At 45.0% G+C, this 15654-nt stretch overlaps 1 protein-coding gene across 2 annotated transcripts in view; it reads left to right on the forward strand.

Moving 5' to 3' along the window:
* Positions 1 to 15654, forward strand: part of SIGLEC1 (sialic acid binding Ig like lectin 1) — a 278498-nt gene that overhangs the window by 246556 nt on the left and 16288 nt on the right. The gene's annotated exons all lie outside the window — the stretch shown is intronic.

A 15654-nucleotide genomic window follows, 5' to 3' on the forward strand; every position in this document is an offset into this window, starting at 1 on the left:
CAGAAATGCGTTTTTCTGGTTGCAAACGGCCTGATTCGGCGAGTCAGGTAATTTGCTACCAGTAAAAAGCATTGTACATCTGGCCCATAGTTCCTCTTTATAAGTAGCCTCTTAATTCGGGATAATGAGCTCCGGGGAAACACTCGTAGCAGGATTTTTTTTTTTCACCTGGTAATTACCAGTACCTCTTGTATTGCTTTATTATCTCTTATTTCTTCTTCTTTCTGGTGGCTGGGGCGAGTATCTCCCATTGTAGAGTTGATTTGTAGGCATCCCAGACAACTTCTTTTGAGATTGTTTTGGAGCTATTGTTGAAGAATTCTTTGGTGAATGGTTTGAGGGGCAGGACAGTGTCAAGGTATTGCCCGAGTGCTGTTTTGAACTGCTATTTGGGGTACTTGATTCCAACTTTCATGCTCGCAAACGTGAAAGAGAGTGGAACAGGTAGCGGGAAAGGGAATGAACCAATGTTTGCTTCTGTTATGGTGTTGAAAAGATGTTTGGAAGTAAAAAAGATAGTCGATTGTCATGTGTGACCTGTTGGGGTTGAAACAGATTGTACATTTCTGTTTGGTAGAGCTGGTGATGAACCAAATAGCTGCTAGATTTTTATCCCTGATTAGTTTCTTCAATACTTTTTGGAATGTGTTGGGAAAGTATATTGCAGTAGATGTGCTTTCCATGATGGCATCAATGGAGGTATTGCAGCATCATAGGAGTGTCAGGTTTTGTTGCTGGGGGTATCTCTGATGACCTTGTTTTTCTTTATCACTGATGTTGTTTTGACCAGGCCCTGTGAAAGATACATTTATTTGCTGCACCAAGTGAGTATTTCATATTTCTTTACAGTCTACATACTGAGGCAGCCTTCATTGCATTCTCGAAAGTTCATAATTATACCAGTTGGTGGATGATGTAGGGAGGCCCAGTCCATTAGCGCATTGGATGTTTAAGGGAATGCCTGTTAAGAAGGACTTCGTTTTCTTCTGGAATGTCATATATTGTGATGTTATTAATTCTGCTCAGGTTTGTGTTCTTGATCGTGGTGGAGTTTGCGAAATTCAAAGTCACGTTCTAGGCAGGAAGCAGTTAAGCTGCCCAGTTCTGCTGATGTTTTCACCCATTTTCTTCTCCATACTGCTGAGTATTGCTTGTACTTGTGCTTACTTGCTTTTACTTGTTTGTATTTGCTTAAGCTTTGTAACTTGCTAGTATCTTGTTCATTCAGTTGTATTTCAATTTAAATTCATTTTAACTGTTGCTGAGCTCAGGCTAAGCTTTAGTTTAATGAATGAAATTATTTGTGGAGTGAGTGGCTACTCCAAGGAGTGTCCCAACACTACTCTGAAAGATCAACCAACTACATCCAACAAATCTAGCACAAGATGCAGACTGTATACTTAGAATCTGACTGTATGATTGCATTTATTTGCACCCTTGTGCTTTCCTTTTGTGCTATTCTTTCCTTTTGTGGTATTATTTTCGTTTCTCTTGTTTACCTTAGTTTGCCTTGCTTTTCCCTCGTTGCTTCAAGTATGCTTACATTATTATGCTTTAATTATTTTTCGACTATACTTTAGTTATGCCTCGACAACAAGATGGCTACTATCGTAACCCCTTAGCTGCTGGCCCGTTCCCCCCCCAGTGCTGAGCCCTTTTTTGGCTATTTGGGGTAGTTCGCGCTTACGCCTTCATAACTTTTTGTCCACAGAAGCTATCCACGCCAAATTTGCGTCCTTTTTTTCCAACATCCTAGGGATTCTAATGGCACCCAGAGTTTGTGGTTTCCCCTGGAGGAGACCAAGAAATTTGCCAAAATACAGTGAAAATTTCGTTTTTTCCAAAAAAAATGGGAAAAAAGGGCTGCCGAAAAAGGCTTATGGTTTTTTCCCTGAAAATGGCATCAACAAAGGGTTTCTGGTGCTAAAATCACTATCTCCCCATTTTTCAGGAACAGGCAAACTTGAATCAGAAAACCACACTTTTCAACACAAATTTTGCGTTTTACTGGGACATACCCCATTTTTACTATTTATGGTGCTTTCAGCCTCCTTCCAGTTAGTGACAGGAATGGGTGTGAAACCAATGCTGGATCCCGGAAAGCTAAACATTTCTGAAAAGTAGACAAAATTCTGAATTCATCAAGGGGTCATTTGTGTAGATCCTACAAGGCTTTCCTACAGAAAATAACAGCTGAAATAAAAAAATATTGAAATTGAGCTGAAAACAACAGCCATTTTTCTTTATGTTTAACTCTGTAATATTTTCCTGCGATGTCAGATTTTTGAAAGCAATATACCGTTATGTCTGCTGGACTCTTCTGGTTGCGGGGATATATAGGGCTTGTAGGTACCCTTAGCCAATAAATTAGCTGCACCCTGCAGTTGGTTTTCATTCTATACTGGGTATAAAGCAATTCATTTGCTGAAATATGAAGAGTGAAAAATAGGTATCAAGAAAACCTTTGCAGTTCCAAAATGGGCTCAAGACATGGTTTTGAGGAGTAGTGGTTATTTGCACATCTCTGAATTCCGGGGTGCCCATACTAGCATGTGAATTGCAGGGCATTTCTCCAATAGACGTCTTTTTTACACACTCTCTCATATTTGGAAGGAACAAATGTAGAGAAAGATAAGGGACAATAACACTTGTTTTGCTATTCTATGTTCCCCCAAGTCTCCCGATAAAAATTATACCTCACATGTGTGGGTAGGCCTAGCGCCCGCGACAGGAAATGCCCCAAAACACAATATGGACACATCCCATTTTTTGACAGAAAACAGAGCTGTTTTTTTCAAAGTGCGTACCTGTAGATTTTGGCCTCTAGCTCAGCCGGCACCTAGGGAAACCTACCAAACCTGTGCATTTTTGAAAACTAGAGACCTAGGGGAATCCAAGATGGGGTGACTTGTGGGGCTCTGACCAGGTTCTGTTACCCAGAATCCTTTGCAAACCTCAAAATGTGGCTAAAAAAACACGTTGTCCTCACATTTCGGTGACAGAAAGTTCTGGAATCTGAGAGGAGCCACAAATTTCCTTCCACCCAGCGTTCCCCCAAGTCTCCCGATAAAAATGATACCTCACTTGTGTGGGTAGGCCTAGCGCCCGCGACAGGAAATGCCCCAAAACACAACGTGGACACATCCCATTTTTTGACAGAAAACAGAGCTGTTTTTTGCATAGTGCCTACCTGTAGATTTTGGCCTCTAGCTCAGCCGGCACCTAGGGAAACCTACCAAACCTGTGCATTTTTGAAAACTAGAGACCTAGGGAAATCCAGGATGGGGTGACTTGTGGGGCTCTGACCAGGTTCTGTTACCCAGAATCCTTTGCAAACCTCAAAGTGTGGCTAAAAAAACACGTTTTCCTCACATTTTGGTGACAGAAAGTTCTGGAATCTGAGAGGAGCCACAAATTTCCTTCCGTCCAGCGTTCCCCCAAGTCTCCCGGTAAAAATGATACCTCACTTGTGTGGGTAGGCCTAGCGCCCGCGACAGGAAATGCCCCAAAACACAACACGGACATATCCCATTTTTTGACAGAAAACAGAGCTGTTTTTGGCAAAGTGCCTACCTGTAGATTTTGGCCTCTAGCTCAGCCGGCACCTAGGGAAACCTACCAAACCTGTGCATTTTTGAAAACTAGAGACCTACGGGAATCTAAGATGGGGTGACTTGTGGGGCTCTGACCAGGTTCTGTTACCCAGAATCCTTTGCAAACCTCAAAGTGTGGCTAAAGAAAACACGTTTTCCTCACATTTTGGTGACAGAAAGTTCTGGAATCTGAGAGGAGCCACAAATTTCCTTCCGTCCAGCGTTCACCCAAGTCTCCCGATACAAATGATACCTCACTTGTGATGGTAGGCCTAGCGCCCGCGACAGGAAATGCCCCAAAACACAACGTGGACCCATCCGATTTTTTGACAGAAAACAGAGCTGTTTTTTGCAAAGTGCCTACCTGTAGATTTTGGCCTCTAGCTCAGCCGGCACCTAGGGAAACCTACCAAACCTGTGCATTTTTGAAAACTAGAGACCTAGGGGAATCCAGGATGGGGTGACTTGTGGGGCTCTGACCAGGTTCTGTTACCCAGAATCCTTTGCAAACCTCAAAATGTGGCTAAAGAAACACGTTTTCCTCACATTTCGGTGACAGAAAGTTCTGGAATCTGAGAGGAGCCACAAATTTCCTTCCACCCAGCGTTCCCCCAAGTCTCCCGATAAAAATGATACCTCACTTGTGTGGGTAGGCCTAGCGCCCGCAACAGGAAATGCCCCAAAACACAACGTGGACACATCACATTTCTTCATAGGAAACAGTGCCTACCTGTGGATATTGGTCTCTAGCTCAGCCGGCACCTGGGGAAACCTAGCAAACCAGCGTATTTTTGAAAACTAGAAACCCAGGGGAATCCAAGATGGGGTGACTTGTGGGGCTCTGACCAGGTTCTGTTACCCAGAATCCTTTGCAAACATCAAAACTTGGCCAAAAAAACACTTTTTCTTCTCATTTCGGTGACAGAAAGTTCTGGAATCTGAGAGGAGCCACAAATTTCCTTCCACCCAGCGTTCCCCCAAGTCTCCCGATAAAAATGGTACCTCACTTGTGTGGGTAGGCCTGGTGCCCGCGACAGGAATAAATCACACAACGGTCAATGTTGGTCCTTACATGAGGCAGCTGTTGACCCTGGGGTGATCCATTCCTGACGCAGGCACTAGGTGTAGGCGCTCAAGTGGGGTAGTGTTTTTATCAGGACAGGTGAGGAATCACTGGGTGGTAGGAATTTTGTGGATCCCAGCATATTCCTGTAGTTTGTGTGACAGAAATGCAAGAAAAATAGAGTTTTTATTCAACATTTCAGCTTTGCAGGGTATTCTGGGTAAGAAAACTTTGGGGAATCCACACAAGTCACACCTCTGTGGACTCCCCCGAATGTCTAGTTTCCAGACATATTTGGGTTTAGTGTGTTTCTCTATATGGCCGCCGAACCCAGGACCAAAAACACAGGTGCCTGCCTTACAAAACCAGTTTGTTTTGCAATAGATAATTTTGATGTCTCCACAATACGATTTGGGCGGTGGAATTTGGGGCTGAACTAAATTGGGGAGCTCCCAAGAGAGCACTCTCTCTCTCTCTACATGCAGCCGCATTCACCTGCTCTCTGGGTTGGGCTAACCCACTATTACCCAGTTGCACAGACTGCTTACGAAGGGACAGCAGGACAGTCCTCATCACCTCCCTCATAATGTACTGGAAGAGGAGTTATCGAATGGGACTCCTCCGACTGAAAAATCACTCCCAGAGTCTGTGCCATTGTCCTATCCCTCAGATGCTGTCTCAGTATCTGATGTCTCAGTCTCTGATCCTATGTCAGAGCTGTCCTCTATAACCCGAGTGACGGCAGCAGTCATCCATCAAGATGCCATCTCTGCTATTGGCTAAACTGTTGCTCTAAAACACTAGCCTACGTAGACAGTCACAAAATCGATGGTGTGTGTGAGATACGTGCAACAGTAGAGGCCACCTTACCTGCGCTTCTTCCCTCAATCAGCACGTTCTTTCAAGACACTCAAAAAACACCTTGTCACATACCATTCGTCACAATCTTTAGCACCTCCTGCGCCCAGTCCAACAATCATTATTGGTGCTCCCACTCCCTCCTCCTCGGATTCCCTCATTACCACCCAGCAAAAGTGCCCTTCATCTCTCCATAGCCGCCCTCCACCCCGCACATACTTTTCATTTGTATTGTAGCGCAGGTAATGGCTGACTTTACTAATGTACTCAGCTATTTACATAAAATACAGATTTGCTCTTTGCAGTAGGCATATAAACCTTCTGCGCTTCTTTATGGCACTAAAACTGCCACTAGACAAGTCTGACCCTTTTGTAGCAGAAACATAATCACAATACTTGACTTTTTTATTGCTGCCTAAAAGCTACAGTTGAAAAGCGTCAGTTGAAGTATGTGCATTGCTTTGAAGACGCAAGCTGCAACTGCAAGACAACTGGTGGCAAATATATATATATATATATATATATATATATATATATATATATATCACTTTTATATGTGGGTCTGGTTTTCCTGGGGGCCGATCGCAGCCTCCAGGGAAACCACACACATATTGACAAAAGGTATATATATATATATATATATATATAGATCTATCTCTATATATATATCTATCTACATAGATATATCTATAGATAGATCTATATATATACATATAACTATATATATCTATAGATCAATCTATAGATATATCCATGTACATAGATATATCTACATAGGTATATCTATATATATACATATATATACATATAAGCTCAAACAGATCCACAAAAGGAAGCGCGCTCTGCTCGTCGGTGCCGGCATCCGGGAAGGACCTATTCCCGTAAATCATTATACCAGTTTAACACTGAGGTTAAAAATGCCGCACTCACAGGATTGTGATGAATCCACTTTTATTTTCAATAACGAAACATCCCACCACCTAACACCTACGCGTTTCGACCTTCACGGTCTTGGTCACGGTAATTTGTTACTCCAAAACATGTGCCATTTATACTGTTCCACTAAGCTATGCCTTTAAGTGGCATTCTGGGATCTGTAGTTGTATATGACATATCTAGTGCCATGGCATATTACCAAAAAAGTAAACTTATCATAAAAGTGTTACTAATACAACTAAAAGAAGACAAGTGAATAAATAAATAAATAAATACCCAGAATATTCAAAACAAATATGTGATAATACAGTGTAAATAAAATAAGCAATTAATTACTCCTCCTCCATGCATGTTACAATGTATTCAAGATACTTTTATCATGATTTTTATAACTCATAATAAATAGACAACAATTGTCTATTTATTATGAGTTATAAAAATCATGATAAAAGTGTATTATCACATATTTGTTTTGAATATTCTGGGTATTTATTTATTCACTTGTCTTCTTTTAGTTGTATTAGTACATGTTTTGGAGTAACAAATTACCGTGACCAAGACCGTGAAGGTCGAAACGCGTAGGTGTTAGGTGGTGGGATGTTTCGTTATTGAAAATAAAAGTGGATTCATCACAATCCTGTGAGTGCAGCATTTTTAACCTCAGTGTTAAACTGGTATAAACATATATATATATATATATATATATATATATATATATATATATATATATATATATATATATATATATATGTATATATATATTTTTTTGTTGTTTTATGGTTTCCTTGGGGGCCAAAATGGCCCCCAGGGAAACCCTACAACAACTAAAAAAAATATTGCCCCCACAGGGGGTCGCCCTGCCCACGGGCGACCCCCTGTCCATTTATTTTTTTTAATTTTTTTTTTGAGAAAAAAAAAAAGTTAGCCCCAGGGGGCACCTACCTTTTTTTTAAAAAGAAATATGCCCCCGTGGGCGGGGCGGCCCGTTTTCCGAGGGGGCCGACCCCCCTAGTGAAATCCCTGGGGTCTAGTGGTGTTTCCTGGCCAGAAAACACTTTCAGGAAGTTTGTGGCCATTTTCCCCATCGGAGCTCCTGCTCCGATGGGGAAATCCACATAGGAACGTCAGCGCGCCTTGTGGCGCGCTGACGTCACAAAGGGGCGGGTGGGGGGCAGGGGGAGACACGGAAGAGCTTCTGTGTCTCCCAGGGATAAAAAAAAATAAATACAGAATTCCTCGGGTGCAACTCACCCGAGGATTCATTAACCCCCTCCCTGGTGTCGGCCACTGGTCGTGACCCGCACCAGGGAGGTAGTGTGGGCGTCAGCCAGTGGCCGACGCCCGCATTTAAGAGGTTAAATTGTGCTGTGTCAATAAAATGGTATCCGTTTTATGGCACGTGGGCGCTGTGTTGACTTGTTTATATGGATGACGAGCAGCTCTGGTGTCGGGTGCAGCTGGGCCTCTCTGTGCGCATGCTGCGGGCGCAGGACAAATAAAGACGCAGCAGCTTGGCTGGCTGCACTCCGCGCAACTAGCGCATGGGTGGGATCCGCCCCCTTTTAGTTACTTGCCCTGACCCCCAACGTGAGGTCAGGGCACGTGTGCCGGTGTGCGTCAGGGGAATAGTGCAGGCCCGCGCTGTGTTACATTCCTCCAAAACTTTCACTAAACAAGACAACACTTGCACAGTCCAGTTATCACGAACAGTACTCAGCTGGGCATCATGGTTTGATCTGGGTTGGGTGATGGTGGCGTTGTTGATCTCATCACGCACATAGTCCTAAAGTCGTTTTGGTCGCTGGTGGCAGCGTCATAGTCAGTTCAGGTGTTCCCACAGGCACGGCCTCTTCTGGAAGAGGGGGTTCCACGGTTCAGGGCTGGGGTGGCTGACTTTTGGGTCCTGATCTTCTTTTCCATCTGCCTGGAATGGGAATGTGGCTCCCTGGTCTAGGCTGTAGGCAGCAGGTTGGAGCCACTTGGTGAAGACTGACACATTTCTTGTGACACAGTGTGAGTTATTTTTTTCAGTCACTATCGTGCCTGTTTTGATGACAACTCCTAGCGGGCAGCTCTCAAACTGAAACCGAAACGTCCCACTGGGGTGTCAATCTGTCACCCGGACCCAGTCTCCAACACAAATGTCTAATGTCTTAGCCTTGCACGCCTGGCTGGCAGCAGCATTCTTCCTCCCTCTCCTTTGTTCTGTGACTAAGGCATCAATGGGCTCTGGGGTCATGTTGCAGCATGGGGGATGTTATCATGGACAGCTCATCCAAACATGATGTCAGCGGGTACCCTGTGAGTCAGGATGTGGGGATTGCATCTGTAGGACCCTGAAGTTTTGTGGATAGATTCCTGAACGCCACCTTGTTGTGTGCACCCGATGCGTATAGACTTAATGATTGTGTGCATCAGTCTTTCCACCTCCCCATTGACTTGTAGCCAACGGGGAGAGATCTTCTGGTGTTTAATGTCTGTGGACTGTAGATACTGTTTGTAGTCCAGACTTTGATACGTGGGCCTATTGTCTCTCTTGAGAGTGTTTGGGACTCCAAATATTGCAAAGACCTTGTTGAGACACTTCCAGGTGTGTTCAAACGATGTTGCCTGTACCACCTCTACAACTGGGGATTGGAATATGCGCCGGAGATGACCCGCATGTGCCAGCCATTTGGCAGGCTTCTGAAATCCATGCTGATGTCACACCAAGGTCCATCACTAGGGCTGTCGGTCATGACTGGAAGGTGTATGTCCGGTATCTTAATGGTTTGAGACCAATTGCACCATGCACCCATGCCATTCACATCCGCATCCAGAGTGGGGAACCATACCGTCCGCCTCAGCCTTGCTTTTGTTTTTGTGGAGCATTGGTGGCCTGTGTACACCAGAGCCAGCATCGCTGCACGTAGAGAGCGAGGGATGACAATGCAATGGAAGTGCAGGAGGAGCCCTGGGGGTGCAGTGCTGACACTGTGGTGAATGTTCCAGAGAGCAGCTGGGTCCCTTTGGGTGATGAGGTCATGTCTTCCCAGTTCCTGAAGGAAATCTTTCTATATGCAGGGGTGGTGATCTCCCACCGCCCTTTGGAGGGCCGGGTCTGAGATGGTGGCTCTGGCAGTGGTTTGGAGGGAGACAGTTTTGGGGCAGGCCAGGTCTGTCAACCAGTAGACATACTCGTCTGCTGCAAGTGAGGAGTCGGAGGAGCTGCTTGTTCTTTGTTGTGGATACCTGGAGAGGTAGTCTGCAGGATTGTTACATCCCAGTTTGTATCCTGCCATCAGCTGATACTTCTGGAGCTGCAGGGCCCATTTATCGATTCGGGGTGGCGGATGCAAGGCAGTGCCATTGAACGGGGGTTTAGGTGTCTTGTGGTCTGTGATGACTCGGAAGGGGCGGTCATACATACAAATGTAGAAGTCATGACAGCCCCATTTGATGGTGAGGGCTTCTTTTCCGATGTCTGCATAACTTTTCTCAGTGTCAGTGAGAGCTTGGCCAGCGTTTGTGACAGGAGCGCAGTGGTCACCCCCCTCATGCATCATCCCCTACTGATGGGGCTGGCATCGCCCAACAACTCTGATTCTTTAGCTGGGTTGAAGTAGGCCGTGACAGTATCTCGGAGGAGCACTTTTTTGATTACCTGGAAGAGACGCCGCCTTATACTGGGTCCCATGCCCATCCCATGATGTGGATGTTTTGGTGAGGTGTCTAAGGGGGCCTGCCGGTGTTGCCAGATTGGGGATGAATCTTCTGCAGTACATTGCAAGGCCAAGGAAGCTTCAGACTTCCAATGTGGAGGAGGTAGTAGCCTCATCTCCGATGTTGACACATTTTGAGGGGTCGACTTTGACACTGTCCTTAGAAAAGATGTAGCCAAAGAACACCATTTCCTCTTGGAAGAACTGACATTTTGCATGGTTGAGCGTGAGGACAGCTGACTCGATCCTCATGAGGACAGCATGCAGGCATCAGCAATGACTGTCAAGGGTGGTTGTATGTGTGAGGATGTCGTTGCTGACATCTATGATGCCTTCAAGGCCTGTGAGGACTTCCCGGATTGCATTTTGGAAGACCTCCACTGCTGGCGATATTCCAAAATGAAGCCATTGATAGCGGTGGAGGCCAACGAATGTGGAGAAGTTTGTGATGTACCTACTCTCTTCGTGGAGAACCAGATTGATATCGGCGATGAAGTCATCAATTATGAAGATGTGCCGTTCTCTCCTGATTTCTTTGTTGAGGAGGCACAAGTCTATGCAGATTTGGTTGCAAGCTAGCTGCTTGGCTTTGTAGGTGACAACTATGAGGGATACCAATGGGGTTGGGCCAGACACATTTTCAATGACTCATGCATTCTCCAGTTTTTGTAGCTCAATCTCCACTGCCGGGCGGAGGTGGAATGGTGGACTGATGGGTCAATGTGAAATGAGGCTGGAGGATCTTTGAGTCAACCCAGACCAGTGAATAGGCAAGGGAACTCGAGGAGAAGCCTATCCATGTTTCCTGAGAGGTCACCCAGGGCTGCAGCAAAAGGAATGAGCTGTAGTCGTTTGGCAGAGTCAAAAGAGGGGAGAGTCTCGGAGTATGTGGAGATGACGAAGAATTTTACAGGGCATGCGTGGGTGCCATGGGACGCTACACAGGTGAAGACACCCACCAACTGGATGGGGGTCATGCTTCCATAGGCAAAGATTTGAGTAGTCATGGACCGAAGGATGGGCTGCGTGGCCAAGGTGCGGAAATACTGTAGGCTGGTAATATTCACTGAGGCACCAGGGTCGATGAGGGAGGTCATCGGGTGCTGTCAATGAGGATGGTCAGGATGCCATCAGGGGAGGTGGGTGCATCAAGCGGTTGTCCCGGATCGTATGATATAAAGAAGACAAAGGAAGATGTCATCGTCCTCCTCCTCGGCTAGGTCTCAAAGCCAGATCCTTCCAAAGCATTGCTCGTCCCACTACGGCCCACATGCAGATCTCCCTGCACAATGGTTTGTTACTTTGCTGTGTTGTATATGTGGACTACAGCTGACAAGGCCTTGATGCCAGTGCCTCTGGCACCATCCTGCAGAGCGATGCACAGGGATTTGCAGACCAGGTGCACATGCACCTCACCATACTTGCCGATGTATTCCTGTGAGGCTGTTGTGTAGATCACCCAAGGCAAAACTGGAGTTTGGAATCACCTGGAGGGTTATATGCCTCGGGGTTGCAGCAATGAGGACATTCAATGCTGCTGTGTACACTGCCTGTGATGAAAGGAGGCCCTGTTTCAGAGGATGTGCGCACTGGGCTGAGCACACTAGGTGTCAGCAAGAAGGGGAAACATGGAGGACATCCATAGTGTCAATCAGGAGCCAAGAGAATTCATTTAGTTTGCACTACCCTCAGGACACTGGATGAGTAGTAGTTTCCCCATGGATGAGTAGGATTAGTGACTGAAATGCATTTAAAGGTCTCAGCTGGCATGGAGCATCACCAGAGGTGGTCATCTTACTGGCTGTCTACCTGCCCCACCAGTTTTGTTTCCTCTGTCACCTGATTCTAGAATGGAATCTTTAAGACAAATGGCATAGGTTTCTGAAATGAGTTACACTGTACTTTGGTAATAATGTGGAATTTTCCCTTTAAAGTTTTGTAATAGATGAGAAAAAGTTTGTGTCCCAGTATACTTGTTCCAAATAACGTATTATTTGGACACATTTATTTTCACTGTCATGGGTGACAAACATATATGTGTGTGTGTGGGTGGGTGTGGGTGTGTCTGGCTGTGTGTGTGTGTGTGTGAGTGGGTGTGCGGAATGTAAGATATAATTTATTGCCATCGTAGAATGCAGAGGAGGACCATGAGTCGCAAGAGATGAAACTTGAGTAGGATATAACAATCCTCCATGACCTCAATAAAAGTAGTGAAAGACAAATTACACTACAGATGTGTCTGCATGGTTTATGCAACACTGGGTTTTCATGCAGTAGTTATAAACAAATGTATACAGCCTTATCCAGACCACAAGAGATTAAACCCAGTGCAACGAGATAGAATCACATTAACTAAGATTTGTGTGCATGACTATAGATGCTTTCTTATGGCCATTGATTTTAGAAATGTATTTGTGAGACATTAAGCATTGTTTTATCAAGCCAATTACAATTTACTGTGGTAATGAAAAGGGATTTTGCACTGTAACAGTAAACGTTTTTATTAATACATGTGTTACAAGTACCATGTATGTGCCACATTTACGTGTGCACGTGTGTGTGTGTGTGGGTGCATTTGAGAGTGTTGGTGCATGTGTATGGGTGTGGATGTCCATGCGTGTGTGTGTGTATGTGTGCTTGTGTGTGCATGCAAGTATGGGCGCTTTGGATGTGTGTGGGTGTGTGGCACTTCGGATGTATGTGGTTGTGCATTTTCTAAAAAGTCCAGGTCAAGTCTAATTGAAATGTACCCTCTGTAGTTTTAAGATCAGCTCATAGTGTTAGGGGACTCAATAATGCTTCCACATTACGCTATGTTGATCTAGGTATTGCGAAGATGGTATATGAGCTAAGGAAGGGTAGGTTTTTAAGGTTTTTTTAATATGAGTTCTCAACTCTGTTCTCATGTTTGCTGCTCTCTTTCTTTCCACATTCTAGATCTAAGCTGTGGAAGGAAAAACATTATGAAAAGAATATTTTCTAGAAGTTGCAACACGAATTTCAGATTCTATTAAGGACACAGATGTGAAGATTATCTTTTCTCTATCTTTACTACTCTAAATACAGCAGCCAATCAAAAAACAATAAAACATGCAAACCACATATCCCACGAGGCTTTGAACCATGCCTCCTTCACAGTCCACCAGTATTGTATGGACATAACCTACAAAACAGTGATGCACCATCTTGAATGTCTTTCTTTGCTTTTTAGAACAGTCAAGCTTTTAATCAAACAGAGTCCATTGCAGGAATTAACCACTGGACCAGGCATCCGTTGTAGATTGCAGAGTTCCAGAAGAGAACTGACACCCAAAGGAAACTGGAGTTCCAAGTAACCTTCGGATCAGAGCCTAAAAATAAAAAAGAAGATATGAACTCAGAACCACAAGCCTGAAATAATCACTGTTGGACTTTTTTCCTTATGCAGGGTCATCCCCAAACGTTTTGCCTCCTGCCTCCTATTTTATCTGACCTGTTTTTATTGGCTTTAGAACTCTGAGGACTTTACCACTGCTAACCAGTGTTAAAGCGCATATGCTCTCTGTGTAAATTGTATTGTTGATTGGATTTCCATGATTGGCATATTTGATTTACTGGTAAGTCCCTAGTACAGTGCACTAGAAGTGCCCAGGGCCTGTAGATCAAATACTACTAGTGGGCCTGCAGCACTGGTTGTGCCACCCACAATAGTAGCCCTGTAAACATGTCTGAGACCTGCCATTGCAGTGTCTGTGTGTGCAGTTTTAAACTGCCAATACGACTTGGCAAGTGTACCCACTTGCCAGGCCTAAACCTTCCCTTTTCCCTAGGTAGCCCCATGGGCAGGGTGCAGTGTATGTTTAAGGTAGGACATATACTAATGTGTTTTATATGTCCTAACAGTGAAATACTACCAAATTCGGTTTTCACTGTTGCAAGGTCTATCTCTCTCATAGGTTAACATGGGGGCTACCTTTAAAAATGATTAAAGCGTAGATTCCCTTTGGGAGCAAATAGACATGTGGAGTTTGGGGTCTCTGAGTTCACAATTTAAAAATACATCTTTTAGTAAATTTGGTTTCAAGATTGTGTGTTTGAAAATGCCACTTTTAGAAAGTGGGCATTTTCTTGCTTTAACCCTTCAGTGACCCTGCCTGTTTGTGGATTCCCTGTCTGGGTCAGTTTGAAAGTTGGGATGTTTGCACCTTTCTCTAGACAGTGACACAAAGGGAGCTGGGGTATAGCCTGCATATCCTGATGAGCCATCTGTGCTAGGAGGGAGGGGAGGAGTGGTCACTTACACCTGAAAGGGCTGTGCCTGCCCTCACAAAATGTAGTCTCCAACCCCCTGGTGTGTGTCTGGTGCCTGGCCTGGGCAAGGCAGGATTTCACAAACAAATGAGCCTTTCCTTTGAAGTAAGCCTACTTCAAAGGCCAAAATGGGTATAAGAAGGCACCCAAAACCACAGATTTTAGATCACGTCTGGACATCAAGAAGGAACCTCTGCCTGGAGAAGAGCTGAAGAGCTGAGGAGAAGTGCTGCCCTACCTGAGACTGTGCATTGTGGAGCTATCCTGCAGTTGCTGCTTCTGCCTGTGCCAGGGGACAAAGACTGGACTGTGTGCCTTCCTGCTTGTGAAGAAAATTCCAAGGGCTTGTCCTGAGCTTGCCTCCTGTTGTTGAAGTCTCAGGGACATCAAAGACTTCTCCTGCCAGCACCTGTACTCTCTGCTAAGACTCCTGCCCTGCCAAGTGGTGCCCTATCCAGTTCCTGGGGCCTTGGAAGGTGAAGCTGGCAGCCCAAGACTGAAAATCAACGCACAGACCGCCATGCGGGGAAATTATCGACGCACCTTCCGACGACTAAATAACAATGCGCCGCCAGCTTCGTGGCAGAAATCGAAGCTCCACTGGCCTCACGGCTGGAAAATCGACGCACATAGCTGGAAGAACGACACACAACATCCGCTGACGGAGGCTGATAACGCCGCAACCCACATTGCGCGGTTTTGCTGATACCGTGTGGCAGGATTTTTGACGCAAACCTTGCTGGGCGTGGAAAAATGGCACAACGCCTGCCCGGACCCGAGTGCTGCCCGGATCGACGCATCGTTCCCCTGCGGGGAGGAAAAACGACACACTCTGACTCGACCAGAGAAGGAGAAACGACACACTGTCTGGCTTGTGGGTGAGAAATCGACGCACTGCTTATCTTTTTCTACGCACCCGTGCGTGTTATTTTGATGCTACCCAGGTACTTTTCAACACTAACAGTGTTTTTACTGTGTGCTAAAGGATTTAAGACTCTTTTTGCTTTTTAATTAATAACTTGACTTGCGTATGTTGGATTTTTGTCGTTTTGGTCTTGTTTTGTTTAGATAAATATTTTCTATTTTTCTAAATCTGTGTTGTGTCATTTTGTAGTGTTTTCATTAAGTTACTGTCTGTGTTGGTACAAATACTTTACACCTAGCACTCTGAAGTTAGGCCTGCCTGCTTGTGCCAAGCTACCAAGGCGGTGGG

This window comes from Pleurodeles waltl, chromosome 1_2 (genome assembly GCF_031143425.1).
Source record: "Pleurodeles waltl isolate 20211129_DDA chromosome 1_2, aPleWal1.hap1.20221129, whole genome shotgun sequence".
NCBI classification, from domain to species: Eukaryota; Metazoa; Chordata; class Amphibia; order Caudata; family Salamandridae; genus Pleurodeles; species Pleurodeles waltl.